At 47.3% G+C, this 18,085-nt stretch overlaps 1 long non-coding RNA gene across 2 annotated transcripts in view; it reads right to left on the reverse strand.

The window, feature by feature from the left end:
* The window catches only part of LOC137371014 (uncharacterized), a 248,214-nt gene that overhangs the window by 57,256 nt on the left and 172,873 nt on the right, over positions 1-18,085 (reverse strand). The window contains exon 4 of one of the 2 annotated variants that reach the window (XR_010975165.1): positions 7,282-7,529. The exons of the other annotated variant lie outside the window; for it this stretch is intronic. This is a non-coding gene — a long non-coding RNA (uncharacterized lncRNA). Of the gene's footprint in view, positions 1-7,281; positions 7,530-18,085 lie in introns of those variants that run through there. 2 annotated transcript variants of the gene reach the window in all.

The following is an 18,085-nucleotide window of genomic DNA, read 5'->3' on the forward strand; positions in this document are numbered from 1 at the left end:
CTCCAGCGACCCGGGTTCAATTCTGGGTACTGCCTGTGTGGAGTTTGCAAGTTCTCCCTGTGTCTGTGTGGGTTTCCTCCGGGTGCTCCGGTTTCCTCCCACAGCCAAGAGACTTGCAGGTTGATAGGTAAATTGGCCATTATAAATTGCCCCTAGTATAGGTAGGTGGTAGGGGAATATAGGGACAGGTGAGGATGTGGTAGGAATATGGGATTAGTGTAGGATTAGTATAAATGGGTGGTTAATGGTCGGCACAGACTCAGTGGGCTGAAGGGCCTGTTTCAGTGCTGTATCTCTAAATCTAAATCAAATCTAAATCATTCACACTCTCCATTAAATTTCATCTGCCACTTCTCTACCCATTCCACCAGACTGCCTATGTCCTCTTGAAGTTTATCACTATCCTCCTCACAGTTAACAATACTTTCAAGTTTAGGGTCATCGACAAATTTTGAAATGGTGCCCTGCACACCCAAGTCTATGTCATTAATACAGATCAAGAAAAGCACTGGCCCGAGACAGTGCAGATATAGAGATTGCCCTTCTCAAAGGCAATTAGGGATGGGCAATAAATGCTGACCTAGCCAGCGATGCCCACATCCCATGAATGAATAAATAAAAAAATGAAATTGTGCCCATTGGTGGAAGGGACAAGAATCAGAGGACACAGATTTTAGGTGGATGGCAAAAGAACCAACGACGGCTTGAGGATAAACTTTTTTATGCAGTTAGTGGTTAGGATCTGGAATGCACTGCCTGAGAGTGTAGTAGAGACAGTTTCAATTGCAGTTTTCAACAGGGAATTGGATAAGCACCTGAAAGGATAAAATTTGCAGGACTACTGGGAAGGGCTGGAAGAGTGGGACTAGCAGAGTTGCTCTTGCAGTGAGCCTGCACAAACATGACGGTCCGGATGGCCTTCTTCTGTGCTATAACCATTCTATGATTGCATAGTCCAAAAACTGGAGTGAAATTAGGAAACGCTTCTTCATGCAAAGGGTGGTTGAAGTTTGGAACTCACTTCCGCAAATAGCAGTTGATGCAAGATCAATTATTAATGTTAAAATTGAGATTGATAGATTTTTGTTATCCGAAGATATTGAGAGATATGGGGCGGGTGTATGGCGTTAGATCGCAGATCAGTCATGCTCTCATTGAACGGCTGAACAGGCTCAAGCGGCTAAATGACCTACTCCTGTTCTTATGTTCCTAATATTATTTGCAGGCCATGTGCATGTGCTCATGTGTTATTGGTTGAGATAAAAAGCAGTGTGCCTACTTTTTGATCACTGTGTGTGATTTACTTCCTTGGTTAAGGATACTCTATGCTGACTTCACCCTACCTATGTCATTGTTACCCACCATGGGACCTCCGACGAAATTCTGGACTTCTTCCTATTATCTCCTATCTACTTCCTATTTCCTGTTTCACGATCAGGATTTTATAGTGTAACCAGACCTATGTAACTTGAGCTCCCCCGGAGTTCAGTCACTTGCACATTTTGGATGCCACTCCGGACCTGAACCCATCACTCTATTTCCACTTTTGCTCTTCCTTTTTAGCTTCTTTTTTCTTTACCCCTCCCTGGACCCCTCTCTTCTATTGTCATGCCTCCTTTCACTTCTCCCCTCTCAGGTACTCTGCCCTCCCAATTCCCTATTCCACCCTTCAGTACTCCTCGATAGGCTTGACTCCCTGTTAGACAAGCCTACAGCTTCCCTCTGTGCCTCTCTTGGCATCTTCCAATGGTCTTATTGAGGCACTCGGCACTGGCTCATTATGAGCAGCAACTCCAATTGCCTCGTCCCACTCTCTCATCAACCTTCCCACCCAGCGTGCCCGTTGGGGGGTAATCTTGTCAATCTTCCTGTCAAACTCACCCCTCCCATTGCTGACCCTGTGGACTCTGCCAGCGATAAGCTCTTACCAGCTCACTACACATCTCCCTCCAGAATGCCCCTTCACTTCTGAATGAAGCCCTGCCATCCATGAGCTTACTGCAGATGATTGCATCGACATCATGGCCTTAATGGAAACCTGGCTGAGCAGTGATGACACCTTCCCCCAAAATCAAGCCTCCTATATCTTCCACCACTTGCGCTGCCAATGCTGTCATGATGGCACTTACCACCAGGTCACACATTCGTCTGACCCCCTACACCTCTGGCACTTTCTCCTCTTCTGAGCATCTTGCCTTGTTCCACCCCTCTCACTTCTGCTTCAAAATCATTGTTTTCTATCGCCCTCCCAAACACGATAAACATGTTCTCACTGAGAAATCTTCATTGCTTTCCTCCTCAGCTTCTGCACCAAACAACTTTTCATCCTCAGTGATTTCAACTCCATCTCAACTCATCATTTTCTCTCTCCTATGAGTTCACTGCCCTCTATTGCTCCCTAAATCTCTCCCTCCAAATAAACTACCCAACCCATATTCACTGCCACCCCCCTTAAACTTGCCATCTCACGTGGTCTTGCTAATCCCATCGTACCAATCACTCACTGCCGACATCCCCAATCCTACCTCCATCTGCATCCGTTCCTGGAAAAAAACTATCCCCCTTCCAACTCACTCAAACTTCCAACTGTCCAGCCTCTGGCCCTCCATTCACTACAACATTTCTGCAGCTACCGATTTGTTCAACCACTCCCTCACCTCCACCTTTGATGCCATAGTCCTCAATAAAACCATTATCCTCTCTCACCCAGGACGTTCCCCCTGGTATGGCCCTCATCTTCGCTCCCTTAAGTCCATGGGATACAGGCGTGAAAGGGCATGCCAGACAACTGGTGTAGTGATCCATTGCCAGATCTGTCTGGGCCTTTTTAAACATTATCGGGTCCTGCTCTCATTGAATCATAGGGCTGATCTTCCCGGCATCGGCAAGGCTCCATGGTGAACTCCCTCCCTCTATCCTCCCCCACCGCCGCTGGGCGACGGGACCCAGCTCTGCATAGTGAAATAAACACCATGAATACATTTAAATAAACTTATCTGGGATCTTACGGGCCCGCCACAATCTCCAGTGTGGCGGCCAGCACTCCCGCACCTTCACTTCCCCGTCTGGGGAAAGCAGGCATGACACTGGTGGCGAGGGATGCGGGAGTTAAAATTTTTAGTGCGTGAGTGGTGGACGGGGTCAAATAATCATCATGAGTGCAGGGGATGGTGAGAAGGGGTGAACTTGAAACTCTATACAGTATGGCGGGAAGGTCATATTTCAAAGGTAAGTACTTTGGGGGGGGTAAAGGCAAATACTTAATTTTATTGGTCTTGGGGGATGGGAAAGGGGTGATAGAATTTTTATTGCAACAGTGTGGGGGGAGGGTGGGTATGCCTTCAAAAATTTAAATGCACCGACAAGGCTGCCTGCCCGTTAAAAATAGTGCCAGTGCCTGCTCACAGGCAGCTGACTCCATTGGACAGCCTGCCCCCTCCCCATGAGTGGGGGGGTTGGGCTGGCCCAGGTATTTATAAGAGCCGCCGTGTGTTAGATCACGGCGGCTCATCAGCATGTGGCCTGTGTATGCGGGCCACCATTTCTTTCACCCGCTGCCAGGAATGGCAGCAGGCGCTTAAAATCCGGCACAGAAGGAGGCCATGCGGCCCATTGATCCCATGCCAGCTCTCTGGAGAGCAATCCAATCAGTCCCATTTCCCTGCTCTATCCCCAAGTGTCCATCCAATTTCCTATTATGTCACTAACTGTCTCCATTTCCACCACCCTCATAGGCAACGAGTTCCAGGATCCCGTCTGCTAACACTACTCATTATGCCAGGATCATCATGAAATGCAAAGATAACCCCCGGCTTCTTTTAGAGTCATAGAGTCATAGAGAGATACAGGCCCTTCGGCCCATCGAGTCCGCGCCGACCATCAACCACCAATTCATACTAATCCTACATTAATCCCATTTTCCCTCTCACATCCCCACCTTCCCTCAATTCTCCTACCACCTACCTACACTAGGGGCAATTTTTTTTACAATGGACAATTTACCTATCAACCCGCAAGTCTTTGGCATGTAGGAGGAAACCGGAGCACCCGGAAGAAACCCTCGCGGTCCCAGGAAGAACTTGCAAACTCCGCAGTTTTCTATATTGCATGCAGTCTTCTTAAAATCCTCTTCCCTGTTCCATCTCCCTCACCTCCAAAACCCCTCTCCCTTGTCCCCTCCACTCTCACCTCCAAGAATAAAAGGAGCTCATGGACTTCTTTGCTGATGGTAGAGTCCATCCAATCAGCTGCCTCTGTCGTGTCCCTCCCTTCCACGAGCCAAACTTCTTCTAATGTTCCCCCTGTCCTAGCCCTGGACTGACATCTTTCTCTAGTTTCCCCCCTATCTCCCCTCTCTGAACTCAACTTGTGCATGAGACCCACCTCCTCTTGATCGTATTCCCACTAAACTGCTGACCGCCCAACTTCCCCTTCTGGTCCTCACATTAGCTGAAATTATTAAAAGTTTATTTATTTTGAGATACAGCACTGAAACAGGCCCTTCGGCCCACCGAGTCTGGGCCGACCATCAACCACCCATTTATACTAATCCTACATTAATCCCATATTCCTACCACATCCCCACAATTCCCCTACTACCACTAGGGGCAATTTACAATGGCCAATTTACCTATCAACCTGCAAGTCTTTGACTGTGGGAGGAAACTGAAGCACCCGGCGAATACCCACGTAGACACAGGGAGAACTTGCAAACTCCGCACAGGTAGTACCCAGAATCGAACCCAGGTCACTGGAGCTGTGAGGCTGCGGTGCTAGCCACTGTGCCACTGACTCTTCAGGTGTTGTCCTGCTCTCCTTTAAGTCTGCCGTCATCACCCCTCTCCTCAAAAAAACCCATGACCCCACTGTTCTTGCAAACTACCGTCCCATCTCCAAGCTCCCTTTCCTCTCCAAAGTCCTTGAACGAGTTGTCACCTCCCGCATCAATTCCCATCTTTCCCGAACTCCATGTTTAAATTCCTCCAGTCAGCTTTCTATCCCTACCACAGTATCGAAACAGCTCTTATCAAAGCCACAAATGACATCCTATGTGACTGTGACAAAAGTAAACTTTCCCTTCTCGCCCTGTCTGCAGCCTTTGACATGACTCACCACAGCATCCTCCCGCAATGCCTCTCCACTGTTGTATATTTTATTTTATTTTTATTAAGAGATACAGCACTGAAACAGGCTCTTCGGCCCACCAAGTCTGTGCCGAACAACAACCACCCATTTATATTAACCCTACAGTAATCCCATATTCCCTACCACCTACCTACACTAGGGGCAATTTACAATGGCCAATTTACCTATCACCGTATAGCTGGGTAGGACTGCTCTCATCTTATTCCATTCTTATTTATTTAATCATAGCCAGAGAATCACTTGCAATGGCTTCTCTTCTTGTTCCAGCACTGTTACCTCTGGTGTTCCCCCAAGGATCTATCCTTGGCCCCATCCTAGTTCTCATCTACATGCTGTCCCTTGATGATATTATCTGAAAGCACAGAATTAGTTTTTGCATGATAATGACACCCAGTTGTACCTCACCACCATGTCTCTGTGTTCTGCTCAAAGATGACCTGCAGCCCATGGGCTCTGGTGGACATCCCATGCCTTTGTTCCTCATAGTGGCAGCAGTTTTCAAGCCTTGTGCCTGTGCAGCCTTTTAGGGACCCACCAGCGACCTTTGTGGGGTCACACAGTCAGCAGTGCACCGCTGCAACAAGGAGGTCACCAATGCCCTGAACCGGAGGGACAGTGAGTATGTCTGCTTCAGGACGGACTCTCACAGCCAGGCCCAGAGGACCATTGGTTCTGGCAACATTGCCAGAGAACCATAGTTGTAATGTTCATAGACTGCACTCCTGTGGCCAGCAGGCCTCCCGCCAGGCTACCACCTGCAGACGTCACTATTAAAGGAGTCCTCTCAATCAAGATGAAGCTGATATGTGATCACCGCAGATGCTTGCTGCGAATGTGTGACCACTTCTCAGGCAGCTGCCATGACACCTGGGTCTTGCGCCAGTCCCGGCTGCCACCCCTGTTCACTGAACTGGCTCAGATGGAGGGGTGGCTTCTTGGAGATAAGGGCTATCCTTTGCAGACATGGCTCCCAACACCAGTGAGAGACCCCACCACTGCTGCAGAGGAGAGATATAACACCAGCCACTGAGCTACATGAGCCACCATTGAGCAGGAGATTGGCATGCTGAAAGAGCGTCTCCAATGCCAATATGGATAGAGTACTGTACTATGGCCGAAAAGGCCAGCTCCTTTCTTTGCTGCTGTGCACAACTACGCACCTAATAGGGGCCAGGCCTGGTATGATGAGGACAGACATCAACAGAATTCCTCCTCGGACTATGAGGACGCTGAGGACCTACAACATGAAAGGTGCATGGGACGGCAGATGGCACCCAGGCTCTGCACGCAGGGCTAGCAGTGAGCTAAGGATGTATGGAAGTGGCTTATCAGACACAGGCTGTCTGCTCCATAGGAACCGACATGAGCTCTGCAAGCCACAGATTAAAGGCCTGCTCAGGTCGGGAAAAAGAACCCGACCCGAACCCGACCGATCCACAGCGGACCTGAGCCCGACCTAGGCCTAGGCCCTCCACTTTCGCCCTGCGCTCTACCCGACCCGAACCCGACTCAACTATCCCTTTACTAACCTTCTGACTGGGAAGCTCCACAAAGCTGCAGCGCATGCGTGATGACGTCATAGCGACGTCACTCGCTCACTGCGCAGACTCAGTTTCATCCCAGACTCCCAGCTCAGGTAAGTTTTTTATTTTTAATACTTACTGGCAGAGCACTTACCATGTATGTCCGGCCCGACCCGGACCCAGCCTAACCCGGACTCGGCCCAACCCGACCCGAGCCTGAAAGCCGGACCCAGAAGACGGGCCTGACCCAACCCGAACCTGACGCATGTCGCCGGGTCCCGTTCGGTTTGGGTCGGGTAGCAGGCCTTTACACACATCATCTTCGCTCACCTGCTGTGCACCAGTCCACATGTGCAGCATCCCTGTGTAAACCATTCGAGGCAGCAGCTGACTGAGCCAACGTCCATGTCACTGCATCTGTGGAGACGCTCATGAGTAATGGTGGCATGGCAATGATGTTATTGCATACGTTGGCTCTCCTGAAGGGCCAACAGTGCAAAGGGATGTGACATTGCACTACATGCTGGCACACATCATTCGCACAGAGAATAGGACACACATGTTGGTGAGGAACATTTAATGAAAGACGTATTTACATTGCTGTGACACCCGTGCAGTCCCATTTGTGTCAGTGTGTTCTCTGTAAACCTCTGTAATATCTTTTATGGTCTATTTAAGTCTCACATCTTGGAATGTGCAGATTTACGATTATTCACCCAGATGCGGCACGCCTACAAGAAGGAATGTTACACTTGAGGGGGAGAAGAGGATCGCAACTTCACAGGACACTGGGACACAGGAGGTTAAGTATGTGGCGGCAAAGCGGAAAGTACTGGGGTCACTCAGCAGGTCAGGCAGCATCTGTGGAGAGAGAAGCAGAGTTAACTTTCAGGTCTGTGAACTAGGACAAGTTAACTCTACTTCTCCCTCCACAGATCCTGCCTGACCTGCTGGATCTCTGCAGGACTTTCTGCTTTGCTGCCAGATTGACAGCAGCCTCACTCTTCAGGAGTCGGGTAAGTATTCTTTGACAGCTGTCAGGAAGCAGGTGCTGGGGTGCTTAAAATAGGGCCCCAGCACCTGCCGAACAACTGTCAAAACTCTCGCTGCGGTAAATGGCCCTCCTCTCCCCATGTAATATTGGGGGGGGGGGGGGGGGCGAGGGCTGCGCGCGGCCTCTATGGAAATGAGCCCTCGCAGGGGCTCGGCGGCGGCCAGCAAATGCAGGGGCGCCGCCGAGTTGAAAGGGCACTGCCATGGAGCGTGGTGCCCCAATAAAATTCAGACCACAGTGCTAAGGGTAAGGAACAACAGGAATTTCTGATATGTGTACAGGAAAACATTCTTGATCAATATCAGTCCAGTCCAACAAGGAAGGATCTGATTCTGGGAAATGAAGTAGAGCACATGGAGTTATAGTAGCAGACCATCTAGCTAACAGTGACCACAACGTAACTCAGTTTAAAGTAATTATGGAAAGAAACCAAAAAATATTGAAGGTAAAAATGCTCATTTTTTATAAATGACCTAGACCAGGGTGTAGGGAGCAGCATGATAAAGTTTGCAGATGATACAAAACTTGGGTAAGTGGTAGGTAGTGATGAGGATAATTGATGAGGTTTCAGGATGACAGACAAGATGGTGGAGCGAGTAGAAGCATAGCAGATGGATTTCAATTTGGTGGAGTGTGAAGTGATGCACTTTTTAAGGTATAAAAGGGATAAACAGTATATCATAAATAGCATAATTTTGAGAAGTGTAGGTGCCCATATACGCAAATCCTTAAAGATGGCAGGGCAACTCGATAAGATGGTTACAAAAGCTTATATGTTACTTGGGTTTATAAATAGAGGAATAGAATTTAAGAGCAAAAAGATCATGCCAGAACTTTATAAGTCGCTGGTTAGGCCTTCGCTGGAATACTGTGGAAAATTCTGGGCACCACACTTCTGGAAAGATGTAAAGTAGGACTGTTGGCACTGGAGCAGAAAAGGTTAAGAGGTGACATAATTGTTTTCAAGATGATGAAAAGTTTTGATAGAATATATAGAGAAAAACTAGTCCATCTGGTGAGTGGATCAATAACCTGAGGTCATAGATTTAAAATCATTGGCAAAAGATCTAGAAGGGAGATGAGGATAAATGTTCCCACTCACTCATGGCGTTGTCAGGATCTGGAATGCTCGACGTGAAAAGGTGGTGGAAGTGGATTCCATAAATAATTTTAAAAGGGAGGTGGACAGGTACTTGAGGATGAGGAACTTACAGAGTTACAGACAAAAAGCAATGATGTGGGATAGGCACATTGGCCAAATAGCCTCCTTCTGTGCGATAGGTTTCTATGATTCTAAGGGTTATCTGCTAAAATGTTGTGCAATTCTTCTTCTCCTTCTTTGGCCTCCTTCTCTTGAGAGACAATGGGTAAGCGCCTGGAGGTGGTCAGTGGTTTGTGGAGCAGTGCCTGGAGTGGCTATAAAGGCCAATTCTAGAGTGGCAGACTCTTTCACAGGTGCTGCAGATAAAATTGGTTGTCAGGGCTGTTACATAGTTGGCTCTCTCCTTGCGCATCTGTCTTTTTTCCTGCCAACTGCTAAGTCTCTTCGACTCGCCTCGCTTTAGCCCCGCCTTTATGGTTGCCCGCCAGCTCTGGCGATCGCTGGCAACTGACTCCCACGACTTGTGATCAATGTCACAGGACTTCATGTCGCGTTTGCAGACGTCTTTAAAGCGGAGCCATGGACAGCCGGTGGGTCTGATACCAGTGGCGAGCTCGCTGTACAATGTGTCCTTGGGGATCCTGCCATCTTCCATGCGGCTCACATGGCCAAGCCATCTCAGGCGCCGCTGGCTTAGTAGGGTGCATATGCTGGGGATGTTGGCCACCTCGAGGACTTCTGTGTTGGAGATACGGTCCTGCTACCTGATGCCAAGGATTCTCCGGAGGCAGTGAAGATGGAATGAATTGAGACGTCGCTCTTGGCTGACGTACGTTGTCCAGGCCTCACTGCCATAGAGCAAGGTACTGAGGACAATAAAGTGAAAATATCAACAACAGTAGCCCAGATTTTACTGTCAGTGGTGAATAGCCACAGAATTTTCGTGGGCTTTTGCGGGACACATTATGATAATTAGACATCCAATTCAGGGTGATGCCCTCACAAGGGATCTGGGATCTGTGTGAAGAGGACAAGCAACAAGAGGGCTGGATTTTGTGCTCATCCGGAGGTTGGTTTCGTGGTGGAGGGTGTCGGAGAATCAGAGCGAACCCGCTCGCCACGGAACCCAACGCCAGGATTCCCAGTTCCAATCTTCCCGGGGACAGGGGTAGGCCGACGACGACCTACCCGCTCAGAGACCAATTAAGGCCCTTAATTATAGAACCATAGAACCATAGAAAAATTACGGCACAGGAGGAGGCCATTCAGCCAATCGTGTCTGTGCCAGTCGAAAAAACTAGCCACCCAAATTAATTCCACCTTCCAGCACCTGGTCCATAGCCTTGCAGGTTACAGCACTTTAGGTGCATGTCCAGGTACCTGTTAAAAGAATCGTGGGTTTCTGCCTCCACCACTATTCCTGGCAGTGAATTCCAGACACCCACCACCCTCTGGGTGAAAAAGTTCTTCCTCATGTCACCTCTAATCCTTCTACCAATCACCTTAAATCTATTCCCCCTGGTAACTGACCTCTCCGCGAGTGGAAACAGATTCCTCCTGTCTACTCTATCTAGGCACCTCATAACTTTGTATACCTCAATTAAGTCACCCCTCAGTCTCCTCTGTTCTAAGGAAGACAACACCAGCCTATGTAATATTTCCTCATAGCTACAACTTTCAAGCCCTGGCAACATTCTGTACTCTCTCCAGAGCAATTATGTCCTTTCTGTAATGCGGTGACCGGAACTGTGCGCAATACTCCAGCTGTGGCCTAACCAGCGTTTTATAATTAAGGGCCTCTTCCCGCCGCCACTGGGATCTTACCAGTGGCTGGGGAGGGGGGGTGGAGGGGAAGGAAACAGGGGTTGCCTCCGTCACATGAGGAGGTCACCTTGTAAAATGAGATGCCCTCCCTGCGGCTTGGCGGCAGGGGGGGGCCTTCCTTTGTGGGCAATATGTGGCTCATGGAGGCCCCCCCCCCAAACCGGAAATAACTGTACCCATACCCTGGACTCCACCCCGCCCCTTGGACCAAAAGACCCTAACCAACACCCACCCCCCCCCCCACCCACCCCACCCCCCCCACCTTCACTGGGGCCTTCCGGACTGGCCCTGGCGACCCTGGATTCCATTGCTGGGCAGTACTGGTTGTGTCCACCTCTCCCGGTGGTGCTGCCGATACTGCTGAGCTGCCAGCCTTTTGACCCCAAAAGACTGGAGGATCACTCCAGGGGCCGCAAAAATGCAGAGGCAGGGTTGCCCTGCCTTTTCGGAGGTGTGCCGCCTGCACAAAGTCCAACCCTCTGTGTTTTCAAGCAATCAGATTGAAGTATCTGTGCTGAGACGCAGTGAGGGAATTTTATGCTGTTCGCTGTGGCGTATTTGGTGGTGTGTGCGGTGATATAATTAGGCAGGAGATATTTTCTCGGATTTCCGATGGAGAGATATTTTAGAGGAATTATGTTAGCGGCGAGTTCCATGGTTCCCCCAGCGCAGTGGCAGATTGCAAGAAATTAAGTAACATGAATACTCATTACTATACGCAAAGTTACAATTTAGGCCTAGCTTCCAGATTACGTGAACAGCAAGTGCTATTACCATGCTACCCAGTTCACAAATGTTTCAACGTGGTGTGCAGCAGTTGGATTTATGCAGTTGAGTCTCACGGCTGTGCTCTTTGCTCTTTAACTCATCTGCTAAACTAACGGCAGCATTGGAATGGATGTTTGCCTCCAGGCTCAGCACCAGCAAGAGTGAATCATCATTACTTTCAGACCCCATCAGACCAGTTCCCAACCTCAGCAGGGCCTGAAAGTTCAGCCCTTTGTGTCAGCATCAAACATTCCTCCCAGGTCAAGTATAGAAAAAACAGGTGCAGACAAATGCTCCCCTACTCTACAACATGTCTCAGCTCCAACCTCATAATAGTGCCGATTTTTTTTTCCATTTCTCATATTAGTCATCCTCGTTGAGATTAATAATTAATAGCAGTTTTGTTCTGTGATCCCATGTTCACTAGGGACTGAATTGAGATAAGTCAAAGTCAATTCACATAGCAGCCTCAAAGACAACAGAACAGTCCTTATTAGGGAAGAGATTGCAGTGATGGAAAGAAAGGATGTCCTTGAAGAGGCAAGGACAGAATCCATTTGGTTAGAAGTGAAGAGCAAAAAAGGTCTGATCATGCTAATAGAGGTATTCTTTTAGCCTCCAAATTGTAAGAGATAGTGGAGCAAATCTGCAGGAAAATCAGAGAAGTGCAAGAACTATAGAGTGGTGGTATTAACGGACCTTAATTACACAAATATCGATTGGGATAATTTTACAGTAAAGGGTAAGGAAGGGGAGGAATTCCTCAAATGTGTTCAGGAGAACTTGCTGAATCAGTATGTTCTCAGCCCAACTAGAAAAGAGACATTGCTGGATCTGGTGCTGGGAAATAAGGTGGGCCAAGTGAACCAACTGTCTGTGGGGAGCACTTGGGTAAGGATGATCATCATATCATAAGGATTAGACTAGTAATGCAGAAAAGCAAAGAACAAAATAAGATAGAATGTCTAGATTGGAAGAGGGCTAAATTCAACACAATGAGAAGAGATCTAGCCATGGGAAGAATGGAACCATAGACTGGCAGGAAAAACTGTATCAGAACAATGGATTATGTTTAAGGAAGAGATGCTTCAGGTACAGGCTAGGAACATTCCAACAAGGGTGAAACGTATGAGAACCAAGAACAGGACGCCTTGGTTGATGAAGGAGATAGAGATGATGATGAAACAAAAAATGAGGGTACATAATCCACGCCAGCTGAACGCATCATGAGAACTAGGCCATATACAATAAATTGAGAGGGGCGGTGAAGAGGAAAATATGACTGGCAAACACAGAATATGAGAATAGAATGGCAGTCAACATAAAAGGGAACCCAAAGATCTTCTACAGACATGTAAATAGTAAGCTGGTAGTAAGAGGAGGAGTGGGGCCTAGTCTTCTTCTTTGGCCTCCTTATCTCGAGAGACAATGGATAAGCGCCTGGAGGTGGTCAGTGGTTTGTGAAGCAGCGCCTGGAGTGGCTATAATGGCCAATTCTAGAGTGGCAGGCTCTTCCACAGGTGCTGCAGAGAAATTTGTTTGTCGGGGCTGTTACACAGTTGGCTCCCCCCTTGCGCCTCTGCCTTTTTTCCTGCCAACTACTAAGTCTCTTCGACTCGCCACACTTTAGCCCCGTCTTTATGGCTGCCCGCCAGCTCTGGCGAACGCTGGCAACTGACTCCCACGACTTGTGATCAATGTCACAGGATTTCATGTCGCGTTTGCAGACGTCTTTAAAGCGGAGACATGGACGGCCGGTGGGTCTGATACCAGTGGCGAGCTCGCTGTACAATGTGTCTTTGGGGATCCTGCCATCTTCCAGACAGTTCACATGGCCAAGCCATCTCAAGCGCCGCTGACTCTAGTGTGTATAAGCTGGGGATGTTGGCCGCCTCGAGGACTTCTGTGTTGGAGATATGGTCCTGCCACCTGATGCCAAGTATTCTCCGGAGGCAGCGAAGATGGAATGAATTGAGACATCGCTCTTGGCTGACGTACGTTGTCCAGGCTTCGCTGCCATAGAGCAAGGTACTGAGGACACAGGCCTGATACACTCGGACTTTTGTGTTCCGTGTCAGTGCGCCATCTTCCCACACTCTCTTGGCCAGTCTGGACATAGCAGAGGAAGCCTTTCCCATGCGCTTGTTGATTTCTGCATCTAGAGACAGGTTACTGGTGATAGTTGAGCCTAGGTAGGTGAACTCTTGAACCACCTCCAGAGCGTGGTCGCCAATATTGATGGATGGAGCATTTCTGACGTCCTGCCCCATGCTGTTCATTTTCTTGAGGCTGATGGTTAGGCCAAATTCATTGCAGGCAGCCGCAAACCTGTCAATGAGACTCTGCAGGCACTCTTCAGTGTGAGATGTTAAAGCAGCATCGTCAGCAAAGAAGAGTTCCCTGATGAGGACTTTCCGTTCTTTGGACTTCGCTCTTAGACGGGCAAGGTTGAACAACCTGCCCCCTGATCTTGTATGGAGGAAAATTCCTTCTTCAGAGGACTTGAACACATGTGAAAGCAGCAGGGAGAAGAAAATCCCAAAAAGTGTGGGTGCGAGAACACAGCCCTGTTTCACGCCACTCAGGATAGGAAAGGGCTCTGATGTGGAGCCACCATGTTGAATTGTGCCTTTCATATTGTCATGGAATGAGGTGATGATACTTTGTAGCTTTGGTGGGCATCCAATCTTTTCTCGTAGTCTGAAGAGACCACGTCTGCTGACGAGGTCAAAGGCTTTGGTGAGATCAATGAAAGCAATGTAGAGGGGCATCTGTTGTTCGCGGCATTTCTCCTGTATCTGACGAAGGACTAGTAGGTGCAGGGTAAGGCTAATATACTTATTGAGTACTTTGTGTCAGTGTTCACTAAGGAAATGGAGGCTGACAAAATATTGATAGAAGCAGAGAGTGTTGAGGCAATGGATAGGATAAAAATTGAGAAGGGGGAGGTACTAAAAAGGTTGGCTATGCTGAGGGTTGATAAATCACCCGGTCCGGATGGCTTGCATCCCAGGTTGCTAAAGGAAGTGGGGATGGAGCTAGTGGAAGGGCTTGCCATAATCTTCCAATCTTCCCTGGATACAGGCCCGGTGCCAGAGGATTGCAGAGTGGCAAATGTGACACCCTTATTCAAGAAAGAGTGTAAGAACAGTCCTAGCAATTACAGGCCAGTTAGTTTAACATCAGTGGTGGGTAAGGTTTTAGAAACAATAATCAGGGAAAATATCAATGGACACTAGAGAGGTTTGAGTTAATTAAGGATAGCTACCATGGATTTGTAAAACGCAGACCATACTTGACAAATCTAACTGAATTTTTTGATGAAGTAACTGAGAGGTTTGATGAAGGGAATGTGGTGGATGTTGTGTATATGGATTTTAAGAAAACATTTGATAAGGTACCACATAAAAGTCTGGTTAACAAAATTGAGGCTCATGGAATAGAAGGGTCAGTGTCCAATTGGGTAAAAAATTGGCTTAAATACAGAAAACAGCAAGTCGTTGTAAATGATTGTGTTTCAGACTGGTGGACAGTGGTTTTGCCAAAGGTCAGTGCTGAGACAACAGCTTTTTTTTGCTATATATTGGAATATATATTGGATATTGGAATCTCAAAATAAGTAGAATCTCAAAATTTGCTGACACCAAACTTGGAGATGAGGCAATCAGTGAGGATGATATGACCCACGTGCAACAGGACATAGATAAGCTATCAAATTGGGCAGAGAGGTGGCAAATACTGACAAGTGTGAGGAGATGCTTTTTTGCAGAAGGAATAGAGAGAGGCAATATATACTTAAAGGTACAGTTCTAAAGAGGGTGCAGGAACAGAGGGATCTGGGGATGCATGTGTGTCGATCTTTGAAGGTGGCAGGACATATTGAGAGAGTGCTTAATAAAGCATATGGGATCTTGGGCTTCATGAATAGAGGCATGGAGTACAAAAGCAGGCAAGTTATGCTGAACCTTTATAAAGCTCTGGTTAGGCCCCAACAGGAGTACTGCGTCCAGTTCCAGTCACCACATTTTAGAAAGGATGTGAGGGCCCGTAAAAGGAGATTTACCAGAATGGTTCCAGGAATGGAGGATTTTAGTTATAAAGTTAGGTTAGAAAAGCTGGATTTGTTCTCCTTCAAACAAAGGAGATTGAGGGGAGATTTAATAGATTATGACAGGCTTAGATAAATTACACAAGGAAAAACTGTTCCCACTAAGAAATGATACAAGGACTAGGGGACACAGATTGAAAGTTTTCGGCAAAAGATGCAGAGGCAATGTGAGGAAGCACTTTTTTACGCAGCAGTTGGCAATGATCTGGAACTCACTGCCCACAAGGGTAGTGGAAGTGGAGATGATCAAGACTTCAAGAGGAAGTTAGATGGCCACCGAGAGAAATCGACTTTCACGGTTACAGGGATCGAGCTGGGGAATGGGACTGATTGCATAGCTCCGTGGAGAGCCGGCATGAACTCGATAGGCCGAATGGATTCCTTCTATGCTGTAAATGACTCTATGACTTTTTGACTATGAGACGTTGATCCCATCAGTTTGTTATGTATTTGAACCCAGCTCACAGAAGTGAAAGTTAAGCCTCCGATCCACAGCACTATCCAGTGTTAATTGTATTTAGGTGGTGGATATTAACTGGGGACTCAACTGTGCTTTTATATATAGGCTAAAAGTGCTTTGGGATGGCATAGTATGCAATGTGTGCCTCTATAATTAAAAGTTTGTAGGTGAATAAAGACTAGGCTCCAGTATTCTATTATTCATCACCTGGCTATCCAAGTTTTGACATGGTAGCAGAGGATGGTTGCTTAAAGATGAAGGTTGGAAACTATGCTTTTTCCTCTTTGGGACACAAAATTTGAAATCCCAGTGGCCATCGTGGAAAATGGCAGAAAGCAAGTTCAAATCGTCAAGGTACGATTACATTCCGATGTTCTCTGAGTTTGCGCCATATGACCAGTGAAAGAATGAGGTTGATATATTGACATGAGTTACTACTCGACCAAAAATAAGGCACAGCCTTTGTATCATCACCTCCTAACTAAAGTAAAATCAGAAGAAAGGTATTTTCTTCACAGTTGGATAGTGATGAACGTTTTGACTCTCTAATATATTAGAATTTCTGGATGAAATCTACAAGAAAAATGACCTGTTAAATGCCGAAGAGGCCTGGTCAGAATTTGATAGCTTTCGGAAAATGGACAGTCATCCCATGGAAGAGTATATCAGGGACTTTAACAAATCGTACAAAAGGTTGATAAAGTTGGATTGATATGAGCCTTTAAATTATTTCATTGTGCTAAATGCCTCATATGGACAGGCAACTGGTCCTAATTAGCATCCAGCGCTCGGAGAGTAAAGGCCTGCTCACCGACCTGAACCTGACGGAACCCGATGACATGTGTCGTGCTCGGGTCGGGTCGGTCTCCCGGGTCCGGGTTTTGCGGCTCGGGTCTGGGTCGGACACACAAAGTAAGTATTGAATTTTGCTCTGCTGGTAAGTGTTAAAGGTAAAAAACCTACTTCAGCTGGGAGTCCAGGACGTCAAGGAGGGAAACTGAGTCTGCGCATTGAGCAAGTGAGCATCTCTATGAAGTCATCACGCTCATGCTGCAGCTTCCTGCAGATTTGGAATCGAAAGGTAGGCAAAGGGAACGTTCCGTGATCAGGTCGGGCTCAGGTCGGCTCGGGTCGGGCGCGGGAAAAAATGGAGGGACTCGGGCCGGGTCAGGCTTGGGTCCGATGTGTTTCTGTCGGGGTCGGGTTGGGTTTTTTTCCCTGACCTGAGCAGGCCTTTATCGGAGAGGAAGACTGTTGGATGAGATGTCTGCTGTCTTAAAGAAAAATTCCAGGTGAAATAGTCATTCCTTTCAGCCATCATGGAACAAATAAGGCATTCCACTGTGACACAAAGAATAGATGACTCAATGGTTGCCAGAATTCAAAATATTCCAGATCTGGGCACAGGCATCAATGTAATGCAAGGATTAAAGACAGACAGAATGATGATGAAAGCACATATAAAAAATCCAGTTATATTAGCAGATGAAATTGGAACAGTAATAATAGGCAAATGAACTCCAGGAATGCTCAAGGAAAAGTTAATACTTAAGATGTGACTTTAAGTATCATCATGTAGCAAATTGCTCAAAGATAAGGTCTTTGAAATGATACTTGCAGAAAACAGTTCTCAGAAAGAGGATGAGGATAATGATGAATATGAACCTATAAAATTCTAACAGGACTTGACAGGGTAGATGCAGGAAGGGTGTTCCCGATGGTGGAGGAGTCTAGAACCAGGGGTCATAGTTTAAGGATACGGGGTAAACCTTTCAGGGCTGAGATGAGGAGAAATTTCTTCACCCAGAGAGTGGTGAGCCTGTGGAATTCACTCCCACAGAAAGCAGTTGAGGCCAAAACATGGCATGTTTTCAAGAAGGAGTTAGATATAGCTGTTGGGGCGAAAGGGATCAAAGGATATGGGGGAAAGCAGGAACAGGTTACTGAGTTGGATGATCAGCCATGATCATAATGAATGGCGGAGCAGGCTCAAAGGGCCGAATGGCCTACTCCTGCTCCTATTTTCTATGTTTCTATGAACAGATTATACTGATCAAAAATAGTTTTAATCCTGTGATGAATGTATTAGTCGCGGAATTCT

This window comes from Heterodontus francisci, chromosome 6 (genome assembly GCF_036365525.1).
Source record: "Heterodontus francisci isolate sHetFra1 chromosome 6, sHetFra1.hap1, whole genome shotgun sequence".
Taxonomy (NCBI): domain Eukaryota; kingdom Metazoa; phylum Chordata; class Chondrichthyes; order Heterodontiformes; family Heterodontidae; genus Heterodontus; species Heterodontus francisci.